The sequence below is a fragment of the Monodelphis domestica genome, chromosome 1, assembly GCF_027887165.1.
Source record: "Monodelphis domestica isolate mMonDom1 chromosome 1, mMonDom1.pri, whole genome shotgun sequence".
Classification (NCBI taxonomy): domain Eukaryota; kingdom Metazoa; phylum Chordata; class Mammalia; order Didelphimorphia; family Didelphidae; genus Monodelphis; species Monodelphis domestica.
The window spans coordinates 92,249,572-92,275,314 of record NC_077227.1 but is presented as its reverse complement, the minus strand read 5'-3'; the positions used below and the strand labels follow the sequence as shown (position 1 = coordinate 92,275,314).

The following is a 25,743-nucleotide window of genomic DNA, read 5'->3' as shown; positions in this document are numbered from 1 at the left end:
ACCTTGCAAGTGCCACTCTGAATGACCATAAGGCATGGAACATGATTTTCAGAAAGGCAAGAGAGCTGGGCCTTCAACCAAGAATCAGCTGTCCATCAAAACTGACTATATACTTCCAAGGGAAAGTATGGGCATTCAACAAAATAGAAGATTTCCAGTTTTTGCAAAGAAAAGACCAGAGCTCTGTGGAAAATTCGATATCGAAAATCAAAGAGCATAGAATACCTGAAAAGGTAAATATGAAGGAAAGGGAAAAGGAGAAAAATGTTATCTTTTTCTTTTACTCAAACTCTCTTCTATAAGGACTACATTTATATCAATCTATGTATATTAACATGTGAGGGAAACATAATGTATAAATAGAGGGAAAAGAAAAAACCAAATAGAATAATCTTTCTTACACAGAGATTCACATGGGAAGGGGAGGGGAAGAAAACTCCTATAAGAAGAAGAGGAAAAGAGTTTTCACTTAAACCTTACTCTCAGGGAAATCATTCTGAGAGGAAAGAATATCCAGATCCATTAGGATCTTGAATTCTATCTTACCCCACAAGGGTAGGGAGAAGGGAAAACCAAGGGGGGTACAGGGGGAGGGAACACAAAAAAGGTGGGGAAGAAGAAGGGGGAGGGGAAGGAAGAAAAAGGGAGGGGCTAGAAATGGAAACATATCAAGGGAGGGGACAAGGGGGACTGATTTAAAGTAAATCACTGGATTAAAAGGTAGAGCTGAAGAAGAAAGGTTAGAATTAGGGAAGGATATCAAAATGCCAGGGAGTCCACAAGTGACAATCATAACTTTGAACATGAATGGGATGAACTCACCCATAAAACATAGATGAATAGCAGAATGGATTAGATTCCAAAACCCTACCATATGTTGTATTCAAGAAACACACATGAGACGGGTAGACACCCACAAGGTCAGAATTAAAGGATGGAGTAAGACCTTCTGGGCCTCAACTGACAGAAAGAAGGCAGGAGTGGTAATCATGATATCTGATAAAGCCAAAGCAAAAATAGACCTGATTAAAAGGGATAGGGAAGGTAATTATATTTTGTTAAAAGGGACTTTACATAATGAGGAAATATCACTAATCAACATGTATGCGCCAAATAATATAGCGCCCAAATTTCTAATGGAGAAATTAGGAGAATGGAAGGAAAAAATAGACAGTAAAACTATATTAGTGGGAGACTTGAACCAACCATTATCAAATTTAGATAAATCAAATAAGAAAATAAGAAAGAGGTAAAAGAAGTGAATGAAATCTTAGAAAAATTAGAATTAATAGACATATGGAGAAAAATAAATAGGGACAAAAAGGAATACGCTTTCTTCTCAGCTCCACACAGAACATTCACAAAGATTGATGCAGTCAAAGCAGTAATCAGAGGTAAATTCATATCCCTGAGTGCATATATTAACAAGCTAGGGAGAGCAGAGATCAATCAATTGGAAATGCAAATAAAAAAACTCAAAAGCGACCAAATTAAAAACCCCCAGAAGAAAACCAAACTAGAAATCTTAAAAGTTAAGGGAGAAATTAATAAAATCAATAGTGATAGAACTATTGATTTAATAAATAAGACAAGAAGCTGGTACTTTGAAAAAACAAACAAAATAGACAAAGTACTGGTCAATCTAATTAAATAAAGGAAAGAAGAAAAGCAAATTAATAGCATCAATGAGGAGGAAATTAAGGCAATCATTAAAAATTACTTTGCCCAATTATATGGCAATAAATACACCAATCTAGATGACATGGATGAATACATACAAAAATACAAACTGCCTAGACTAACAGAAGAAGAAATAGAATTCTTAAATAATCCCATATCAGAAAATGAAATCCAACAGGCCATCAAAGAATTCCCTAAGAAAAAATCCCCAGGGCCCTACGGATTCACAAGTGAATTCTATCAAACTTTCAGAGAACAGTTAATCCCAATACTATACAAACTATTTGACATAATAAGCAATGAGGGAATTCTACCAAACTCCTTTTATGACACAAACATGGTACTGATTCCAAAACCAGGCAGGTCAAAAACAGAGAAAGAAAACTATAGACCAATCTCCCTAATGAATATAGATGCAATAATCTTAAATAGGATACTAGCAAAAAGACTCCAGCAAGTGATCAGAAGGGTCATCCACCATGATCAAGTAGGATTTATACCAGGGATGCAGGGCTGGTTCAATATTAGGAAAACCATTCACATAATCAACCATATCAACAAGCAAACCAAAAAAAAATCACATGATTATTTCAATAGACGCATAAAAAGCCTTTGATAAAATACAACATCCATTCCTATTAAAAACACTAGGAAGCATAGGAATAGGAGGGTTGTTCCTAAAAATAATAAACAGTATATATCTAAAACCATCACCTAATATCATTTGCAATGGGGATAAACTAGATGCATTCCCAATAAGATCAGGAGTGAAACAAGGATACCCATTATCACCTCTACTATTTGACATTGTACTAGAAACACTAACAGTAGCAATTAGAGAAGAAAAAGAAATTGAAGGCATCAAAATAGGCAAGGAGGAGACCAAGTTATCGCTCTTTGCAGATGACATGATGGTCTACTTAAAGAATCCTAGAGATTCAACCAAAAAGCTAATTGAAATAATCAACAACTTTAGCAAAGTTGCAGGATACAAAATAAACCCACATAAGTCATCAGAATTTCTATACATCTCCAAAACAGCTCAGCAGCAAAAACTAGAAAGAGAAATCCCATTCAAAATCATCTTAGACAAAATAAAATACCTAGGAATCTATCTCCCGAGACAAACACAGGAACTATATGAACACAACTTCAAAACACTCTCCACACAACTAAAACTAGACTTGAGCAATTGGAAAAACATTAACTGCTCATGGGTAGGACGAGCCAATATAGTAAAAATGACCATTCTACCCAAACTTATCTATCTATTTAGTGCCATACCCATGGAACTTCAAAAAAATTTCTTTACTGATTTAGAAAAAACCATAACAAAGTTCATTTGGAATAACAAAAGATCAAGGATATCCAGGGAAATAATGAAAAAAAAATACAAAGGAAGGGGGCCTTGCAGTCCCAGATCTCAAACTATATTACAAAGCAGCACTCATCAAAACAATTTGGTACTGGCTAAAAGACAGAAAGGAGGATCAGTGGAATAGACTTGGGCCAAGTGACCTCAGCAAGACAATATATGATAAACCCAAAGATCCCAGCTTTTGGGTCAAAAATCCACTATTCGATAAAAACTGCTGGGAAAATTGGAAGACAGTGTGGGAGAGATTAGGTTTGGATCAACACCTCACACCCTACACCAAGATAAATTCAAAATGGGTGAATGACTTGAACATAAAGAAGGAAACTATTAGTAAATTAGGCAAACACAGAATAGTATACATGTCAGACCTTTGGGAAGGAAAAGACTTTAAAACCAAGCAAGACATAGAAAGAGTCACAAAATGTAAAATAAATAATTTTGACTACATCAAATTAAAAAGCAAACAAACAAAACCAATATAACTAAACAAACAAACCAAAACCAATATACAAACATACCAATATAACTAAAAACAAACAAAACCAATATAACTAAAATCAGAAGGAAAGCAACAAATTGGGAAGCAATCTTCATAAAAACCTCTGACAAAGGTTTAATTACTCAAATTTACAAAGAGTTAAATCAATTTTATAAAAAATCAAGCCATTCTCTAATTGATAAATGGGCAAGAGACATGAACAGGCAGTGCTCAGCCAAAGAAATCAAAACTATTAATTAGTACATGAAAAAGTGCTCCACATCTCTTATAATCAGAGAGATGCAAATCAAAACAACTCTGAGGTATCACCTCACACCTAGCAGATTGGCTAACATGACAGCAAAGGAAAGTAATGAATGCTGGAGGGGATGTGGCAAAGTAGGGACATTAATTCATTGCTGGTAGAGTTGTGAACTGATCCAGCCATTCTGGAGGGCAATTTGGAACTATGCCCAAAGGGCGATAAAAGACTGTCTGCCCTTTGATCCAGCCATAGCACTGCTGGGTTTGTATCCCAAAGAGATAATAAAGAAAAAGACATGTACAAGAATATTCATAGCTGCACTCTTTGTGGTGGCCAAATATTGGAAAATGAGGGGATGCCCTTCAATTTGAGAATGGCTGAACAAATTGTGGTATATGTTGGTGGTGGAATATTATTGTGCTAAAAGGAATAATAAAGTGGAGGAATTCCATGGAGACTGGAACAACCTCCAGGAAGTGATGCAGAGCGAAAGGAGCAGAACCAGGAAAACATTATACACAGAGACCGATACACTGTGGTACAATCGAAGGTAATGGACTTCTCCATTAGGGTCAATGCAATGTCCCAGAACAACTTGCAGGGATCTAAAAAACACTATCCACAAGCACCCACAAGTGGGAGTAAAACATTGATGAAAAGCAACTGCTTGACTACAGGGGTGGAGGGGATATGAATGAGGAGAAACTCTAAATGAACACTCTAGTGCAAATACCAACAAAATGGAAATGGGCTCGAAGGAAGAACACATGTGAAACCCAGTGGAATCACGCATCGCTATGGGGGGGGGGGAGGAAAAGAAAATGATCTTTGTCTCTAATGAATAATGCTTGGAAATGATCAAATAAAAAATTATTTTTAAAAACTAAGCAATTATCCTTGCTTATATACTGAAGTTATTGGGTTATTACATTCTCCAAAAGAATTTAAGCTTTTTGAAGTAAAGGACAATTATTGAATTTCTGTTTCCCCAGTGCCTTGCATTCAATTAATTCTTATTGAGTCGAATTAAATTGAGAGGACAGAAGAACTTAACGGCCAAATTTGACATTATTTTAAAGAATAGCTCTAGAGAGCTACCTAGAACATAGAGAAATTGAGTTTTTTGTCCAACGGTCAACCACCTAATACATATGTCAGAGGCAGGACTGGGACTCAGGTCTTCTTGGGATGGCTCTCTATCTATAGCACCAGATTATCTCTGAATGAAAATAATAAGAGGTTGCATTTACTTCAAGCTTTAAGGTTTGCAAAGCTTTTTACCTATGGCTTTGTGTAAACCAAATGAGTGCCGTATTTCTCCACTTGCCTTCCCAAAATGAGACATCAGATTACTTCAAGAAAACTAGACTATATTCTCACAAAGAAACATTTCACTATTTAAGGGAGCAGTCTCTTGCAGTAGAGAGACCCTTACACAGGGAAGTAAGAAATGTGACCTCTACATCCAATTCTTCAACTAAATACAGTGGGTTTTTTTGTGATCTTGGACAGGTTACTTCAAGGGTCTCAGTTGTATTTTCTCAAAAATTAAGATACTTCAATTGGCTGAAATTAGTAGCATGAAAATGAGCCCTTGAAGTTCCTTCTGACCCCTAAGATTTATAATTTTATGACTAAATAGGCTAATCCTTCCATTTACACATGGAATTGCTAGTAAGCTCATTGAATATGGGGGAAAGGGAAGATAGTAAGCAATCATATAGTACCTACTATATGCCAGATGAGCCATTTCATTTTTGATTCTCAAAATGGCCTTTTCAGATAGATGCTATTTTTATCCCCATTTTATAGTTGAGGAAAGCAAGCCAAATAGAGATTTAGTGATTTGCTCAGGATCATATAGCAAACAAGTGTCAGAGGGTCTTATCTACCACCCCACCACCACCCATCTCTCTTTCAATTACATATCAATTACACTGTTATTTCAAGCTAGTCATTAATGGCTTGTTTCTTTTATATATTCTTGAAAGTACCTAACATAATGCCTAACACAGAGTAGGATGCAAAAGAACGAAATGAAGAAAAGGAGAAAACAATAAAGTGAGGGGGATTGAAAGGAGAGAGGGAAGAAAGGAAGGTATTTTTTGTGTGCTAGATAGGATCAAAGTTAAAATATCAAAGTTAGGATACTGTAGTAGCATTTGTTTTTGCTTTCCATCAAATAAAAGGTTAAATCAGTTTACCCAACCTCTGGTTTATATTCCCTGTGATCATAAATACTGTTTGATACTGACTTGTGTGAGTTTTTTATTCTAGAAAATATAAATTATTTATGTGATTATATAACTTTTTTAATTTCAAAAATACTATTCATCCTTACCTGAATTTCTCAGTTTTTCTGATGTCTATGGTCTAGAGTCTGACAAATTTAATGATCTCTGCCAACATATTAAAAGAGCCATATACAATATGAATAGCTTAATTCTTTTCCTTTTATATATGAGAAAACTGAAGAAGGGACATGATAGATCACATAGCAGAATCCAAACTGAGTCTGAAGTTGCAAATCACAAATTTTTTCTTTATTTCATATATATATATATATATACATATATATATATATACATACATATATTGTTCTTCAAACCCATAGTGACTTCCCAGTATTCCTTTCCTGTCCTTTACATTAACAACAGCACAATAAAGCAAACCATAGAAATGAGCCAGTTAAGTAACATTCTATACTCGTAGTCTACAACCTCTCTACCAAGACCTAGAAAGACAAACTGAATTGCCCACGATCACACAGATCCTAGCTGGGGTCTGAAACTAGATTGGTCTTCAGAATCCTTGTCCTTTCTATTGAACCACAAGTAAGATGTCTTTCCCCTGGCCAGACACCATGGCCCAAAGGGTTTTCTAGCTTCTTGGTGTATTTGAAAGTGCATTGAGTCTTAGAATAAAGAAGCTTCTCCAAGTAAATAGAGAAGCTGTTTGAAGATTAGACTTCAAGAAATGGACTGATCCAATAGTTCAGCTGATTTGTGCCTTTTGGGCCACTAAACATACAATTCAGGTAACATTAATTTCCATTTACAATCGCTTATTCTAAATTGATGCCTTCTAAGAACACATCAACTCTGCAACCAAAAGCATCATGAAAGAGAAACTAATAAACTTTTCATCTGCAATGTATTTGGATAATTTTGATCTCCCATCCAAATATTTATTTTCAGATTTCCTATATATTCTCCAAAATCTTGATGGCACACAGAAAATAATGTAACAATATGTAGCAGCACTTTGAACCTACTTAATTTTAATTCCCTGCTTTGGATATTATGGAACTAGATTATAGGAAGTCTTCCATTTGAGACAACCCTGATTCTCCATGTCACACTAAATAAATAGGGCATCTAGGTGGTGCAGTGGATTGAGCACTATTCCTAGAATCAGGAAAATTTGAGTGTGGGGCTAGTCACTTCACCATTATTTGAGATAGATCCATCATCTGTAAAATAAATAATAGTAGAACCTACCTCCCTTGCAATTCATTGCAAGGATTAAATGAGATAACAGGTATAAAGTCCTTCATGGTGCCTGGAACAGAGTGTTACATAAATGTCCATTATTATTATCATTTTTATTGCTATTAAAAGTATCTTTTAGAAAAGGTTATACATGATAAACCTGATCCTTCCATAGCTAAATCAGTGATTTGTGGAATGTAGTCAATAGCAGTCAAACCTAGTTAAAAGCCATCATGTGATTTCCACTCCCCCCAAAGTTTGCTTTTTTATTAGATATCCACATTTGGTTTGGATTCTTCTGCCTTTCCATCCAATAATAGCCGGAACACAGATGCTTCAAGCATTGAATGAAAATCAGACTCTGGCAGGGCAGCTCCATCACTTAGCAAATATTAAATCAAATGCTTTTCTGCTCAGCACATACATCACTGGTTGTAATCTGTGCAACATGGTTTGTACTGAGAAAAAAAAATTTTTAGCAAAGATATTTGCTAAACTAAATCATCATTGATTTATATTAAATTCCATAAAACCATTAATATAGAGATCTCAAATGATGCTGGTACATTTGTTATTTATTCAATGATGATTTATTTTGCCACCAAAGTACAAAACACATTGTTAAGCACTAAGGGAGAAACAAAGATATTTATGATAGGGTCACAGTTTTCATGGATCCTATGCATCTAGCTGCTTCCTTTTTTTTTAATATATAGAATGCTAGGCCTGGAGGTAGGATGACTACTTTTCCTGTGTTTAAAAGAAGAATAACATGCTTACTAGCGATGTGACCCTGGGCAAATAACCTTATTTGCCTCAGTTTTCTTATCTGTAAAATGAGCTAGAGAAGGAAATGTCAAACCACTTCAGTATCTTCGCCAAGAAAACTCCAAATGGGGTCATAAAGAAGTGGACATGACCGAAAAAATGACTAACAACAATAAAATATTCTCTGTTCCAGCTAGTTTACCCAATTTTATCTTCAACTGTGGATATTTGACTATCAATGTTAATATTGTTAGGGAGGTGCAATGATCAGAAGAACTTCTAATATGTTTGATAAGCTTTCTCAGTCAATTAGGTGAGATTAGGGAAGATTATACAAAGAGGGGTCCTCACCTCCTATTAGAAATCGACCCTAGTCCCCCTGCAAAGAGCCATAGCACTCTACTGGGAAGACATAGGAAATTATTATCTTGTTTTCCTGGAATTGCTCTCTGATGATTATCCCCCTGAAGGCAAAGAGATCAATTCTTGTCAGTGAAACCCCTATCTTTATAAACAATAAAAATAATGTCAGAACTGGCCTATCTTTTGAGACATTATACTTTCTTTCCTTAGATTTCAAGATTTCCCTTCTCCTTCCAACAAATATGGTAGGTTACAGCCAAAGAATGTTGTAACTTTAATGGGCCCATCTTTAAATAAACTCTTGCATTGATTTATTTTCATTTGCCCAAAAAATAAATGAAGAAAGAATTTTTGGTATAAAAATAACATCTTAATAACAGCCTTCTACAAAGGAATATCTTGTCAAGTTTTGCAAACAGTGACAGAAATTATTATATTAATTGCATGCTTTAAATGTCTTCATTGGAATGCTTTGATTAAGGCTTCATCTCATTCTCCATTGAGTTAAGTTGCTTGGTGCATTGCTCCTTCCCTCTCCCCCTTTGGTAGCCACCAAGAATAGAGGCAAACTCAGCTGTGTGACACAGTTCTGAAGAATTGTACTAGACAAAGATCTAAATTTATAGCTCTCATCGCTGATCACTCTATACTGACATAGAGTGTGTGTGTGTGTGTGTGTGTGTTTGTGTGTGTTTTGAAGAAACTGGGGAAAGTGGAATCAGGATACTGCTAAAAACCAAGCTATAAACCCTGAGATAGGAAAATGGTCCCCCATACAATGACACCCTATGCAAGGCAAATCTCTCCAGGGTGATTGCTATAGTTAGGTTACTATCATCTCAACCACTTCCATGCCTTGCACTCACACTCACACTCGCACTGGTTTGTTGCTGCTATAGAATCCATCACAACTTTTGACTCTTCTCCCTCACTCTCACACCATCCACATCCATTTCCAAATGCCAAATATAGGAGCCATTCCCCCATTTCCTGAAGCTCCGTTCCTGAAGCAGTTCCCAGTGGAACTGCAATCAACTATTCCCTAACTCTGTTCATATAGCTTGAGATGTGAAAAGAACATTCAAATAGTGGCAGCTCTTTTTCACTTTCCTAGTCTTACAGTTCCCCAATTTCTTGTGAGGAATATTATAAAGGGAAAAAAAAAGGTTTCCAAATAGCTCAGAGAGATTTTCACATTATCTTAATGAAAATATTTTGTTTTCTTGGGGGAAGAGAGATTGACTCCCCAGGGCTATTGGATCACCTATATTAATTGGTTAGATAGGTTGAACCCCTGTTAAACATATATTTTTTTAAAAAGAACATGGCTTTTTACCCATTTGACAACCTGGTTATTGATGAACTTGACCAAATGTATGGTTATCTTGCTGTCAAGTCAGAGCCATCGAATAATAGGGTTTTTTTTTAAACAATGTATAAACACATAAATCAGTATTGAAAAGAAGCTTAGTAAATGCACTCAGTCCATGGAAAATTTGGACCAGCTTTTCTTCCCTTCAGATAATTATATCCATGAAATTGGTATTCATTCCTATTATCTTGGCACAAATAGCCACTTGCTTAGATGATTTGCTATTTATGAGGCAGACCAGAATTCACTGTCAGAACCCACCTAACAGTCTAGAAAGAACTAATTGATCGGAATTGTGTCTTCTTCTACAGATTGCTGTATAAAAAACAAAATGAAAAGATGTTGATTTTGTGTGGCCGTTCTCTATTAGTAGTACCTCTTTGTGGAGATGTTTCAAAATTCTTTAATATGTGACATTTAACAACTGATCATCTGGCTTTTTACAAGGGAGAGGTAATGTTTTCCTTTGCTAAGACACCTATAAAACACACTCATGTATATAGGAGCAAGCCAGGGCTGAAGTTACAAGATAACAATGAATTAACTATAAAGCTCTTCAAGGCATTTAAACAGAATGAAAGAAATAAGGTTCAATTGACCTTTATAGCATTAAATACACTGTATCATTATAGCACTAGAATAGTTATTATCATTTTAAATGATTCCTTATACAATCCATAAAAGAAAGTCCACAAAAGTATCATTTAGCAATCTACATTTAACTCACAATCAAATAATTTTGCTTGCCCCAATTAGAAAAATTATTAACTTCTTCTCTAAGCTCATCTTTGGGACTATTCCCATTAATGCATGATGATGATGAAAGTGACGCTGATATGGTAGTGATGAATATGATATATTGCTGCTATAGAATCCATCACAACTTTTGACTCTTCTCCCTCACTCTCATACTATCCGCATCCATTCCCATATGCCAAATATAGGAGCCATTCCCCCATTTCCTGAAGCTCCATTCCTGAAGCAGTTCCCAGTGGAACTGCATGATGATGATGAAAGGGAAGCTGATATGATATAGGAGCAGATATGGATTTAATAAATGGTCCAGTTAATGTCCAAACAATGCCTAGAAGTGTAAGTCACTAAACACAAAGGGGTCCAGATGAAAGAGTTCCCAGTACCATAAAAAGCAAGTCCAAGCTCATTCCCAGCTGATGATGAGTCAACAGGGAACAGTATGGAGGGGGAAAAATTTAGATTCTAATCCTACTCCTGATGTTTACTGTATGACTTTGAGAAAATCACTTAAGCTCTTGTTTTCTTCATTTTTAAAATGAAAGGGTTAAACTAGGATGTGATATTTAAGTTCTAAATCCTATGATAATATAGGGTTGTTGTTTTGCCTTTGTCAAATTAATATTTATTTATTCTTCCTTAATTCAAATACAATTTCTACAATAATAACTGTCCTTTCTAAAGAACTTTAAGCTTCACAATGCACAATGCATGTAGTATTTCATTTGATGCTCCAAATAATAATAGTGAAGATTGTTTAATAATTATACAGATAGCATATTGTGAAATTTCCTTTGTGCTCAGATCAACTTGTACGATAATGAAATGTGTTACTTCGAACACACATAATCCACTTAGACCATATTTCTAATCACTTGGGTCCACAACCTGGGTCACCTTCCATTCTTTTCTCTCCCTCGTTGCTCTACGGCCAACTAGTTCCTGAGTCTTATCAATTTCCTCTGTGAAACATCTCTTGTATTTGTCCCCCACTTTAGGCTTTCAGTATCTCTTTTCTGGACGGTTGTAAAAGTCTCCTGATTGATTTCCCTAGCTATAGCTTCCTTTCTCCAAACCAGCCTCCATGCAGCTGCCAAATGAATATTACTAAAGCCTGAGTTGGATTTTGTCACTCCTCTGCTCAAGAAGCTTTTATTTCTCTCCACCGACTGAGAGCCATGGCAATCTGGTTTCAGTCTTTCTTTCCAGGGTGATTATATATTATTTCCTCACTGGCAGCCTGCATTTCAGAGAAACTGGCCTATTTGCTGTTCCCTGTACGCTGTGTTCTTTCTCCCACCTCTATGCTTTGCACCAGCCTGCATGCCTGGAATGTCCTCTTTTCTCACTTCAGCCCCCTTAAACCTTCAAAACTCGGGTCACGGGGCTGCAGCCTATAAAAAGACTTTCTGATTGCCACAGTTTTAAATGTTCCCCTCCAAAACATGGTTGTTTTTTTCTCTAGTTACTTCCCTGCATACATGTTGTCCCCTTCCTGGATCACTGCCCGGTCATAGCACAGAGGTTTTTGTAGCTCAATGAAACTATGAGCTATGCTCTCCAGGGTCCCTCAGCCTGAACCATACAAAGTGGAAAGTTCTGACAAAAGGTGACCCACAGGAGAAGGAAATGGTAAATAACTTCAGGAATCTGAGCTTTGATAAACTTTGGGAGATAATGGAGGACAGAAGGGTCTGGCATGCTATAGTCCATGGAGTAAAAAAAAAAAAAAAATCAGACATGACCGAAGGACTGAACAATAACAAATATATATTGTCCTCCTCTTTTCCACACTCTCCCTTGTGGAATGGAAGCTCCTTGAAGACAAAGGCTATTTCATTTATGTATTTCTATCCCCAGTACCTAGAATAGAGCCTGCCACATCATGAATGCTTTAATAATGGAACTGAGTAGAATTGATTTGAATTAAGATCAGTTTATGACCAGGACCATCAAGGTCTTCAGCAACCCAAACTAGATTTTACTTTTCACTTTGTTTGGGTTAGGGAATTATTTTGTTTCTCAATAGATTTCATCTTGGAAAGCAAAGTGCTGTTTACTTGTGGGTCTGCAAAGGGTATCTTTGGAGTGGTAAGTAGAGGATAGCTTGATATCCTGGGATTTCTGAAGCACAGCATTTATCATTCCCTTGGTTCCCTATTCACAGCACTAGCCTTCTAAGGAGTTGGCATCCTCATCAATGGGAGAAAGGCTAAAAATGCCGCGGTATAATATTGTGATAGATTACTGTGGGACTAGAAGAAATGACAAGCAGGATGGTTTCAGAAAAATCTGAGAAGACTTATATGAACTGATGCAAAGTGAAGAGAGCAAAACCAGATGAATCTTGTATACAGTGACAGAAATATTAGAAGAATAATCAATTGTGAATGATTTGGCTATTGTATTCAATACAATGATCCAAATAATTCTGAAAGACTAATGATGAAAAATGGTATCTATCTCCAGAGAAAAGAAAAAAACATAATTTTCACTTCATTTTTCTTCCTTTTATATCATAATTAATAGAAAAATATGTTTTGCATGATTTCACATATATAATTATCAAGTCATTTAACTCACAATGGTTGGAGGATGGTTAGGAGGAAGAGAATTCAGAACTCAGTTGTTTTTAAATAAATTTCAAAAATAAATTTTTAATAAAAGCAGGTGCTATCCTATCTCTTCTAGGTCTCTTCATCCATTTTTGGCAAATGTCAATAAATTCTATACCTTAGAATCATTCAAAAAGTTAAACTTGATCCCCAGTTAAAAAACCAATCCCATGGAAGGGGTAATACTTTAAATCTTGTCATTTTACCTTTTAAAATGAAAGAGTTTATCTAATTATTCTAGTCAACCTAGTTTTAATAGTCAATCAGTAAGCATATGCCAAGTGCTAAATAAGTTCCAGGTAATGTGATAGAAAGACAAAAAGATACTTCTGACCTTAAGGAATTCATATTCTAAATAGGAAGACAACATACAAAAACTATGTACATATAAGATATAGATAAATGTATGCATATAAATATAGCTATCATATATAGGATAGATATATGTCATATTTTTATATACATATACATAGATATATAAAACGGTAATCTCAGAGAAGGTGCTGGTTGTGGGGATAGAATTCTTATCCACTCTGACTTTTCTTTTTAAACCCTTACCTTCCATCTTGGAGTCAATACAGGGTATTGGTTCCAAGGCAGAAAAGTGGTAAGGGCTAGGCAATGGGGGTTAAGTGACTTGCCCAGGATCACACAGCTATGAAGTGTCAGAGGCTACATTTGAACCACATAGCTGCCCCCTTAGAGCTTTTGTAGACCTTGAGTTTAGTCTTAAAGGAAATCGGGGAATTCAGCAGATAGAGTTGAGACATGGGAGACAGCCACTAAAAAGGCAGAGAATCAGATGACCAAGGAAAGTCCCAGAAGACCCAGGGATCTTTGATATTTTGGCTCTATTTGAGAGATGGGGCTTAAAAAAGTAGGTCTGGGGGTATATGTGACAAATTTTACTTACTTTACAATTTTATGGATTCTTTGCCCTGACTACTCAAAGGACCTCACTGATTTTGCTGGCTTACAAAAGTGTAGAAAAATGTGGTAAACACTGGTAATTAGTAGTCTGAGGCTTTTAGCTGCAGCTGCTTCTGTTTGTGTATATGAATAGATAAGTATATGCAATTAGTATAAAAATCCATTTTGCATACTAGGAAAGCCAAAAACATCTACCTCAATGTTGGTTCTGTAAATACCTCGTTTCTCTGCACCCAATTGCAGATGGGAACTAATGAGCCAGGTTCTTCTACCTCTGATTGCTGTTTGTATCACAGTGATAACCAAATAAAAGGCCAGTGCTATTATAAAGAAATAATACCAAATCATTCAAGTGCTTTGAGATCTGAAATGCAAGGAAGCCCCATGCAAGCATAAAAGTGTCAGGTGACAGAGGGAGATAATCCTCTCAAAATGCCAACATTTTCCTAAGGGCTTTGGAAAAGGTATAGTGGCCTAAAAGAAAGGACAAACCTTTAATATACACAAGATTTTCTCATTGGTAGTATTAATTTGTCATATCAATCCTATTGGAAAGTACTTAGTTCCCAGATGAACAAGGGCAGCAAGGTACCACAGGAGATAGAGCTCCAGGTCTGGAGCCAGGAAAACTCATCTTTAGGAGTTCAAAGCTGTCCTTAGACACTTACTGGCTGTGTGACAACCCCTCCATCCTATTTGCCTCAATTTTCTCATCTATAAAATAAGCTAGAAAAGGAAATGGCAAACCACTGCAGTGTATTTGCCAAGAAAACCCCAAATGGAGTCAAAAAGAATCAGATAGGACTGAAAAATGCCTAAATAATAAAAAGTTCATAGTTGATGATGCAGTCACATAAGTTGATCTAAACTGAAGAGACCTCCTTCTCCATCCAGGCTATCAATATTTCTTATACTACAGAAGATTAAGTAATTTTTTCAATCGAAGACCTTCCTGGATGCCAGTACCATTTTTTCCCTTTGCCAAACACAACTTTCTCAGCTACCATTGCTATTGACTTTTTCACTCATCATTCTTCTTAGTAAACTGGTCTCTATCTGGAAAAGGAAAATTCAGAAGCACATGTTCTGACTCTCCTTGCTAAACAACTTTCCTAACCACCATTATCAATGACTCTACCATTTTCTATTTCAAACAATTTGAGAGAGCTCCAAATGGGAGATACCACCATAATCAGAAATAATTTCCAACCAGAATTCTAATTAGATACTTGAACCCAATTTAGTCAGGCAATAAGCATTTATTAAGCACCTACTGTGTACCAGGTACCATGTTGAATACAAGGGATACAAAAAGAATCAAAAGATTCTCTCTACCTTCAAGGAGTTCACAATCAAATTGGGGAGACAACAAGCAAACAAATCTTCATGAATAAACTACATAGAAGATAAAGAGGAAATAATTAAGAGAGAGGGGGCACAAATATTTATTTAAGGCCATGTTTGAACTCAGGAAGAGTAGTCTTCCTGACTCTAGGCCTGGCATGCTTATCCATTGTGCCACCTAGGTACCCAACTCCATGGTTTATGTCCTGTCAATTTTAAATGCTGGAGTGTCCCAGCTATTCTTCTCACTGTCTTCTATTCCTGTATCTGAGCTGTCAAATGAATTTTGAAGAAGTAAATCAGTATGATACAATGGAAAAGAATGATAGATCTGGAATCAAAGGTCCTGGGCTCAGTCCTGACTGCTGCTTGGTGCTTTGTGACCTTGGGCAAGTCATTTAACTTCTCTCTGTTCCAGTTTCCTAGACTATAAAATGAAGGCAGTTGGGCTGCATGACCTCAGATGTCCCTTCTAGCTCTAAATCTATGACATGATGGATGAGCTCATGAAGCATGCTGGCTAGAATCCCCTCATTCTCTAGCCTCTGTCAGGCCTTCACATGCCACAGCAATCACTTTATTCATCTTTAATTGATGCTATTACAACATTGTGACATATATTTTCCTCACTGCCAAACTCCTAGTAAAAATGATCTATATTTGCTGTCTCTGCTTTCTTTTTACCCATTCATTTCTTGACCCTTTGCAAGCTGGTTTGTACTCCCATTATTCTGATGAAACTGTTCTTTCTTAGGTCACCAATGACCTCAAATGACAAGTCCAATAGACTTTATTTTCTTTTTCATTCAATTTGACTCATCTCCAGCATATGACACTCTTGATCATTCCATTCTTCATACCATTCTCTCCTCCTTTGCTTTTAAAATATTATTCCCACTTGGTTTCCCATTTATATGTCTAAGGACTCCTCGGTCTCCTTCACTAATTCACTGTTCTGTTTTCATTTTATTAGGGTGAATGTCACTCCCAAAGTCCCAGGTCTTTACCTCCTCTCTCTGGGCAACTTCCTAGATTGATATCATCAGCATCCCCAGCTACAATTAGCAACTCAGTGCAGGTAACTCTCAACCTCTGCTCAAAGCTCTGTTCCTGTAAACTCTGACTGATGAACATCTGCACTTGAATGTCCATTCCAGGGGTACCTCAAACTCACTATATCCAAAACTGAACTCACCTTCTCCTCTGTTTCCCTACCTTAAACCTGTGCCTCCTCATAATCTCCCTATTTCTATTCATGGTGTCATCATTCTATCATTCACATGGGCACAACTCCACAAAATCATTTTTAATCCTATCTCTCATCCTTATCCACTTATCTAATCAGTTACAAATGTTGTGCATTCTTCTTCCAAAATATTGGTAACATACTACTACTCTTCAACTCTACTTGAGCAATCACTAACCTATTGCAGGCTCTAGATATCTTCCTAACATGGGTCTTTTGTTGCTCAAAAATCATCAGTGGTTTCCAGTTGTCTAAATGTACAAAAGCATTGAATCAAATCAAATCAAAGAATCAAAGACTTCAAAGGCCATCTTATCCAACTCTTAACTGACCAATAACTTCTTATAAAACCTCCCCAGCAAGTAGTTGAAATAGTATGAAATGAAGCCCAAATCCTCTATATCACAGCTCCAATTTACCAATCTAGACTTTTTTCCCTTTTCCTTGTGCACAGTCTTCCTTTCAAAGGTCTTCAATCTAGCCAACCTATATCAACATAACCTCTTTAGATAGTCGCATAATCTCCTACCTTTGCGTATCATGCTGGTAATACTCCAGATCTTGAAATCACTTCTTTCTTATCTTCTGTTGAAATCTTTTGCTTCTTCAGTCTTAGCTTACATTTCACTTCTTCCCCTGACTTGAAAGTTTTCACTCCCATTTCCAACTTTCTTAAGAGTGTTTTTTGTCTCTTTCCTTCTCATGTCTTCACTTTTGTCATACTTATTTATAGATATTCCCTCCTCTCTCCATTAGATTTTAAGCTCCTTCAGGGCATAGACTACAGTCTTTTTCATTTTTAGATCTCTAGCTAATAGTGTTTGGCACACATTTGAGACTTAATTTCTATTTAATCATGTTAAATTGACTCTCCTTGGTTACATTTCAAGTTTTAGATTATGCTTATCTTTTATATGTCAAATATAACATGTCTAATAACATTATCCCATCCACCCACATAGCATAGAGATACACATAGGCACATATTCATAATGTCTACTTAATCAATTCTTAGATCTCAGATAATACTTAAAATATTAACTTAGGGACTTATATGTTAGCTTAGGGACTTTAAACATTTAGCCCTTAAACAAATCCTCTGCGGATATTCAATGATATTCATCCTCTATAGTATCTTTTTCTCAGCTTCTCAAGGGTAGACGACAGACCAAGGCCAATGGGTGGTAGTTACATGGCTTTTCTGCCTCATTCTTTAAGAACTGCCATGGCAGGAGGGCCCCCACACTCCACCCCACCAACACTAATGATCAGATGTGCCACATTTAGTTTTACCCACTCCATTTACTAGACAGCCAAATATTTTAAACTGAGACAATCTGAAAAATAAAAATAAATAAAATGCAATCTTGGCTCATTTTGTAGTTAATTAGGTCTTCAGGCTCTTCTTGGAGGAAAAAAAAGTTCTCACTTCATTCTGGATGTGTCTGTTTGGAGAGGGGGAAGAAAGAAACTGTAATTAATGCCTCTTTTAAAAAATATCAACAGTGGGGAACATCTTCTACACAAGGGCCTCTGAGAGAGGAAATTATAAGGTGCAAAGATAAATGAGATTCATTGAGTAAACAAAAGAGATTAAAGCAATAAACGAGACAATGGGATAAAAAAAAACAGGGTGCAGTCTCCATTGGGAAGTATGCCATGATCAGGGGAAAAGTGAACTTGAAATTCCATAATAGATTCAACTTCTAACTGAAAACCTAAGATTTACTACCTAAATAGACATAACTAGTATATGGCTTTCATGTGTGGTTCTCTCTGCCACTCACTTAACCCAAGACAGTTTTTACCATCCATAAAAACCTCTTTTGAAAAGCTTTTATGCCCTAATAATAGCCAGGACTCTCCAGAATTCAATGCAACCTACATACACTTGGTAATCCTCTCCTGGATCCCCAGGACATGGCATTTTCTCCACCTTAGAGACCTAAAGGCCACACACCCATTGTCAGAATCATCATTTCTGCTTTTTCTTTGTTTCCTCCATAGTTAGCACAGTGCCTTGCATATAATAAGCACAGTAATTATTTATAGATTGATAGAAAAAGCAGATGAGTAAAAAACAAAAAGGAACAATGTTGGTAAAGGCCAGAAGATAACTTTTTTTGAAAATAAAATTTTATTGATCTCTTCCTATCTATCTCACTGCTCCGTCTCAGTCTCCTTTGATGACTCATCATCTATAGTCTGTCCTCACAAGAGAACATATAGAAAGAAAGATGAGATGAGGGAAAAAAGTATTCATTAAAATCTTCTCTGACATTGCTGGCAACTCTATAATCCTTTATAATATCTCACACCTCCATTCTTTCCTATCCCTTCCCACAGTGACCATCTTGGTTTGGGTCTTACTATTGCACAACTAGACTATGTGATATGCTCTCCTAACTGTCCTGCATCCAACCTCAGTCAATCCTACACATTACTACTATGTTAGATATCCTAAAGAGCCACTATCAGAATATCATTTCCCTTCTCGATACCAGTCAATGATTCTCCACTTTCTTATCTAATAATGAAGTCCAAACTCCTAAGTCTGGCATTTAAGATGTCTGTATTCTGGTCTCCACTTACAAAAACATTGTCTCCTCTGACTTCCAACACAAATATTGTATTATAGCAATTATCCTTATTTTATTATTCCCCAGTTTCCTCCCTCCCTCCCATTTCTCTCTCTCTCTCTCTCCCCACTCTCTCTTCTTTCCTTTATCTCTCTTCCTCTGTCTCTGTCTCTCCTTCTCTTCTCTCTCTCTCTCTCTCTCTCTCTCTCTCTCTCTCTCTCTCTCTCTCTCTCTCTCTGTATGTGTGTCTCTGTGTCTTTGTCTTTCTGATAGTGCTTTCCTATCTCTGCTCAGATGGTTCCTTCTGACATTCTTAAGTTCTACCTGGATGAAAAATTTTCAGATCTTTGTTCAATGAGATTATTCAACACCGACTTTAGTTCTTCTTGTCATTGCTAAGAAAAACTCATTTGGGGTTTAGTTGATTTTTTAAAATAGCCTGAAAAAGATCAACCTATAGTTTTTTTTAATAATGATTTCCTGATTACAAATTCTTTTCATATAATTTTAAAACATGGTTCACTCTCTCCTAAGCCAAAGTTTGAAAATATCACCCCTAAATTTGAAAATTACATCCCAAAGAATGTTTCCTGAGGGCATTGTTGCCCCTGACTAAAATATTTGCATCAGGACTAGATTTAGAGCTGGAAGACCTGCTTCAACTATGAAATCTGTGAAGACAGGGATTATATTTTATGTAAACTTTGTGTCTGAGCAGTGTTGCCTAGCACAGCCCTGTCCTGAATACAGTTAGTGCTTAATAAATGTTAAATGAATGGTTCAGTAGTGTAAAGACTAATTTCCAATGGAGGAACTGTGAGCCTGCCTTATGTGACTGGCACTCCTTGTCCTCATGAGGATTTTTTTATTAACGATGATGGCAGTAAGTGGTTGTTTTGAGGCTGGTCTTCTCCTCCTCCTTGTACTCATCACTGAAGCTGTCAGAATGAAGCTTCACCTACAGCAGAGCCTTAGACGTTCATCTCTACTTTCCTCCTATGTCTCTCTGGGAGGGCCTGACTCTAAGGTCTCTAGAACAGCTATATTGCACAGAAATAACTAAATGCATCATTCCAGGCTTTATTCTTCCTGCCAATTAGTTATAAGCACCATCACCTGAGTTTTGTTTCACCAGACTCTTCATTGAAATGAAGGTCATGGATGTCAGCCATTTTTGGCGCATGTTAAATCTTGCTTTCCCTTCAAACCTCCCCTTTTCTGTGCACACTTGTCTCTTTTACAATACCAGACAGAGCAAAGTTAGATTCAAAGAAGAGATCCTGAAGCCCCTGGCAAAGCTATGCAAATGATTGATAGGGAAACCTTTAATAATATTTAATGTTTTCACTTCACTTTTAAACTGATTTATGACTCTACTTCAAATATAAACTGATTTATAACTAAAGGAAAAAATACTTGGCTGCTATAGAATGTGTTCATTAAAAGTTCATCTGAAGTGACTAGTGTTCTAACTATAACTTATAGATCATTTTAATTCTACAGAATGAAAAAACAATTAAAATAAAATGGGTGTCATAACCTTCTTGTCTGTGCAATAGATAGTTTGGGTTAGACCTTAGCCTTCATATTTATTAAAGAGCAAAAATAATCATTTCATTTTGGCTACATGGGGTTCCACCTCATTTCTTGCCTCTCCGTGGGTCATTTTTGACACCTGAACTAAACCGCCTTCTCTTAGGTCTAAGAATCTGGACAGAATTCTTTCCCGAGTCTTCTGATTTCTTGTCTAGTATATAATCTATATCAAAGTCTTCAGTCTCATGTGATGTGGATATCTGGGCTAATTGCTCAGGCATGAGGTTTCAAATGTGTAATTCTACACAACATTTTGGAACCCTTATCATAAGTACCAGGAAATGCTTTGGTATTCAGGGTTTTTTTTTTCATTTAAATATGACACAATAGTGACATCAAATCATAACATATCAACCCATTTGTTAAAAATCACTTTGAATTTTGTTAAATAATATGTTTAGACTAAAAGTTATCTTGATGTTGTCACACGTCTATTCTTCAACCCTTCTTGCCTTTACCTATGAAAATAAGGTAGGAAGTTAGGGCCAATAGGTAAATTTATATCACCATTCCTAAAAAGGACACGTTAGTCAATTTCCCAAAGGTTCCTCCCACCATCTTTGTGTTTTCCAATTCCACCAACATTCCTCCTCCTCCATCACTCTCCTACATATGTCATCTTTTCCTATTAGTGTTACTTGTGAAATCTAAAATAACCAAGGAAACAAAGGTTCAAGATTCTGAGCATTTATCTATTAAGCAATGCAAGCTAGACAAGGTAGGCACTGAGAAGTCCTTACTCTCAAATTCTGTGATTCAGTAAAATCTTTGAAAATGCAGTTCCCGGATTTGTTACACCAAATGGGGGCAGAAATTTTTTGGGGGGAGCTCCCTTGATGTCCTTCAAATCCTACAACACATGAAATAGTCTATTAGTGATTTCCTCTTTCTCAGTCTGTTTCTTCATCTATAAAATCAGAGGCTTTATTTATAACATGTCCTAAGTCCCTCTAACTTTTTATGATGTTATTTTGGCTACATGTAAACTTGACTCTGACTGATAATACATTTCCCCACCTCTCTGCTCTAATCTAGATTTGTGATATTCCTTGGCTTTTGTCTTCTCATGCTACCCAGTGCTACTCCATATTCCCCTTCCTTCTTTAGTTCAAATATTGAGACCTGGACCCTCTCCTTTTGTCTCTATTCTTCCCTCACAAGTTTTCAACCATACCAAAAGAGGGTAGAAATTTAATTTGAATCTCCCCTCTACTCTCCCCTCCATTTGATTCTATTCTTTTGGTCATCAGAAAAAAGAAAAAAAAAGCATGGAGTCTTATGCTAATCCATAGCAGCAGCCCAAAGGAACTTGTCAGTATAACAATGTTTGTTGACATAGCTATCTCCCTAATGTCCCTTCTCACTCCCCTCCTTCCTCAAGGGAGCTTTTTGTCTGTTTATGAACTGCAGACAGAAGAAAAACAATATTGAAACGTGTGGCTGCTGATGGCAGGGAGGGGATCATCAGTTAATTGTTTCTGCTTTCTGTGGCATGGAAAACATTTTATTTTTGTCAAAAGCAACTGAAGAGCCTGAGTGACAGGGCAATGACAGCCTAAAATCTTTTGAACAAAACCTGCCGGGGTAGGCAGCAGAATGTATAAAGAGCACACTGGTGGGAATGACAGCTTTCTCTTGACAGCTTTTTCTAAGAAAAGGATTCTTTCCCTCTTTGTTCGTTAGCATGTGTCAGGAACTTCGTCAGTGATGGAGGAGCCATGTTTGTCTGAAACTGAAAGGAGCCAGAAAGATCTCACAAAGCATCTTTTGAAGACTCAGCTCCTTTCACAGGTAGCCCAAGCTTGGCCCATTTCAATCAGTCTTTAGTTCATTTTGGCTGTGCCAATGTACGTAACTAGTCTGTGAGTCTTGGCTGGATTGACTCATCAATTGCTTTAAAATGAATCAGTCAGTCTTGGACAGCAAACAAGCTGGTCTAATCCAAGAATCCATTTGATCTAAGCTTTTCCTCTCCTTGGGTAGACTCCCTCACTAAAGTCCTACCTAATGCCTCATGATGACAGGCTCTGCCGGCAATAAACTGTAATAGGTCTTCTCTTATTGGGAAGGCTTTAAAAATGGGTCCCTTGATACTGAATGGCTGTCCTCCACATACCAGCTAAGCTAAATCAGAAGAATGACCAAAAGGCTGGTTATAAGGTGACATGTTTGCAGGAATGTAAAATCATTGGCTGAGACCAAGGAGACCTCATAACAGACCTGTAAAGTGGACATTGTAGGTATTATTGTCCCCATTTTACAGATGAAAAAAACAAGACTCAAAGTGTTTACATGGCTTGCTGAGTATCCCACACCTAGTGAGCTATCAAATAAATATATAAACCTAGAACTTCCTGAATCCAATCCTGGTGCTTTTTTATTTTTTCACTAAATCACATTATAGTAAATATATTGGGCAATTTTTTTATTAAATGTCTTGTTGACAGACTAAGTGAAAGTTTTTACCTACTCTGATTTCATTTTAAAGTCATTACAATCCTCATTATTTATTTACAAACCAGATTTTGTATACAAAGATTCAAGTGCTTTCCCCTCATAACAGACCTATCAGGGATATAATACAAATATTGTTACCCCCATGTTATAGTTGAAGAAAATGACAATCAAGGAGGTTAAGTAATTTGCTAGAGGTTATGTAATTAGTAAATTATGGAATGAAAAATAAAACACAGGTGTTCTTCAATGCTAGTGTAGTGCTGTTTTAATTTGCTACTGCATATAGTACATTCTTTAGGCATTTTTCAGTCAACCACCCATTTGTGATTTTCTTGGCAGAAAGACTGGAATGGTTTGCCTTTTCCTTCTCCAGTTCCTTTTACAGATGAGGAAACTGAGACAAGCAGGGTTAAGTGACTTTTCCAGAGCAATGACTCACAAAGATAAAAGCTTTATGACTACAGGCTGAGAAATCTACCCACTGTGCCACCTCGCTGCCCGTCTAGTATATGGTAGGTGTAAATATTTATTGACAATTTTCTGGCCAGAAGGCTTTCTTGTCAAAATCACAGAGCCTTTCCCTTTATCTACATTAGGAGAGAAGAAAAAAAATGCCTTTGTGTTCTCTTTCTTAAGTACTTCTTCCCTCATGGAACCTTGAATTTTTCCCTAGTGTAAGCCATATGTGTCTTCTTTCACATGACAAACAGGAAAATATATATTTTATGATAGCATATGTATAGTCTATATTACATCACCTGCCTTCTTGAGGAGAAGTGAGGAAGCAGGAAGAGAACTTGGATCACAAAATGTCAGAAAATGATTCCTTAAAATTGTATCAACATTTTAATCTGGAAAAAAATTGTAAATAGTCAAAAAAAACCCAACATTTTTCTGCTTCTCTACATTTCCTTCTAAACTTCTTTCTAAATTCCTTTGTGGACTTTAAAACTATTTCAATGACCAGTCTTCTTTTATCTTTTCTTGTTTTGTTTTCCATCACTATGGTTATCTCTCTCTCTCTCTCTCTCTCTCTCTCTCTCTCTCTCTCTCTCTCTCTCTCTCTCTCTCTCTCTCTCTCTCTCTCTCTCTCTCTCTCTCTCTCTCTCTCTCTCTCTCTCTCTCTCCCCAACCTCTCTATTCAAAAGAAAAGAAAAACAAAGCAAAACATTTATAATAAATAAGCATAGTCAAGCAAAATAAATCCACATAGAGGTCATGTCCAGAAATGTTTGTCTCTTTCCACATCTTTAATCCACCAACCTCTGTCAGGAGATCAGTAATACGTTTCATCATGAGTTCTCTAGTTATATAATTCATGATAGATTGGCTCAGGGTTTTTAAGTCTTTCAAAGTTTTTCTTTATGATGTCATTATAGAAATTGTTCTGCTTTTGCTTTATTTGGTCTGAATTAAGTCATACTTTCTAGGATTCTCTGAAATCATCTTTCACCCATTCTTATGGTATAATAAAATGGATTACATTACTCTACTATAATTTTTGACCATCCCCTTATTGATGGATAACTCTTTTAGTTTCCAGGCCTTTTCACTTTTTTCCCCTTTCAACCTCCACTTCAAGATTAGGAAATTTCTTTTGATTGATTTTTTTGGTAGTTTTGCTCAATTGATGAGCATCCCATTAGTTTCTGGGGAGGTGGAGTTACCATAAAAAGAGCTAAAAAATAAATATTTTTGTACATATGGGACCTTTTCTTCTTTCTTTGATCTTTTGCCTAAGGTGGTATACCTGGATCAAAGGGCATGCATTGTGAAATAACTTTTTGTATTTAATTCCAAACTGCTTTCCATAATGGTTATACCCATTTTCAGGTCTACCAAGAATGCATCTATATGCATGTTTCCCCACAACCCTTCTAACATTTATGTTTCTCTGCTTTTGTTAATTTTCCACTCTGATGAGATAACATAATATAATAGCTTTAATTTTCATTTATTGAATTATTAGTGCTTCAGAGAATTTTTAAATGGTTCTACTTGGGCTGGGTTTCTTCCTCTAAGAACTACCTGTTTATATCTTATGCTATTTATTTGAATCTCTCCAAAAAGTGTATGAAACCACCTCATTAAGTCTTTTACATAAGTACACTAAATTGTGCTAAGCATTCTCTCTGCCAGTCAGGAATCATATTTTCTTCCATATACTCAACAGCAAAAATAGCCATCCTATGTTTGTATGGAAGCAGGATGACATTTGCAAAGAGAAGCAGTGTGGTATAGTGGTTAAAATTTTATCCTCAGAATTAGGAAGAGCTGGGTTCAAACCTGTCTCCTATTGATAGTGGCTATGTGTGATCCTGGACAAATCATTCAATCTTTAAAGGCTTCAGATAAGTTGCAGAGAAGGTACTGAAATGCATTTTCTTAAAGGGAATTCATCATAGGTTTGGTCCAAAATAAAATGTTT

At 36.4% G+C, this 25,743-nt stretch overlaps 1 long non-coding RNA gene across 1 annotated transcript in view; it reads right to left on the bottom strand.

Moving 5' to 3' along the window:
* Positions 1-19,383, bottom strand: part of LOC130455127 (uncharacterized) — a 91,218-nt gene extending 71,835 nt beyond the window's left edge. The window contains exon 1 of the long non-coding RNA XR_008913043.1: positions 17,213-19,383. This is a non-coding gene — a long non-coding RNA (uncharacterized LOC130455127). The remainder of the gene's footprint in view (positions 1-17,212) is intronic.
* Positions 19,384-25,743: the final 6,360 nt, after the last annotated feature.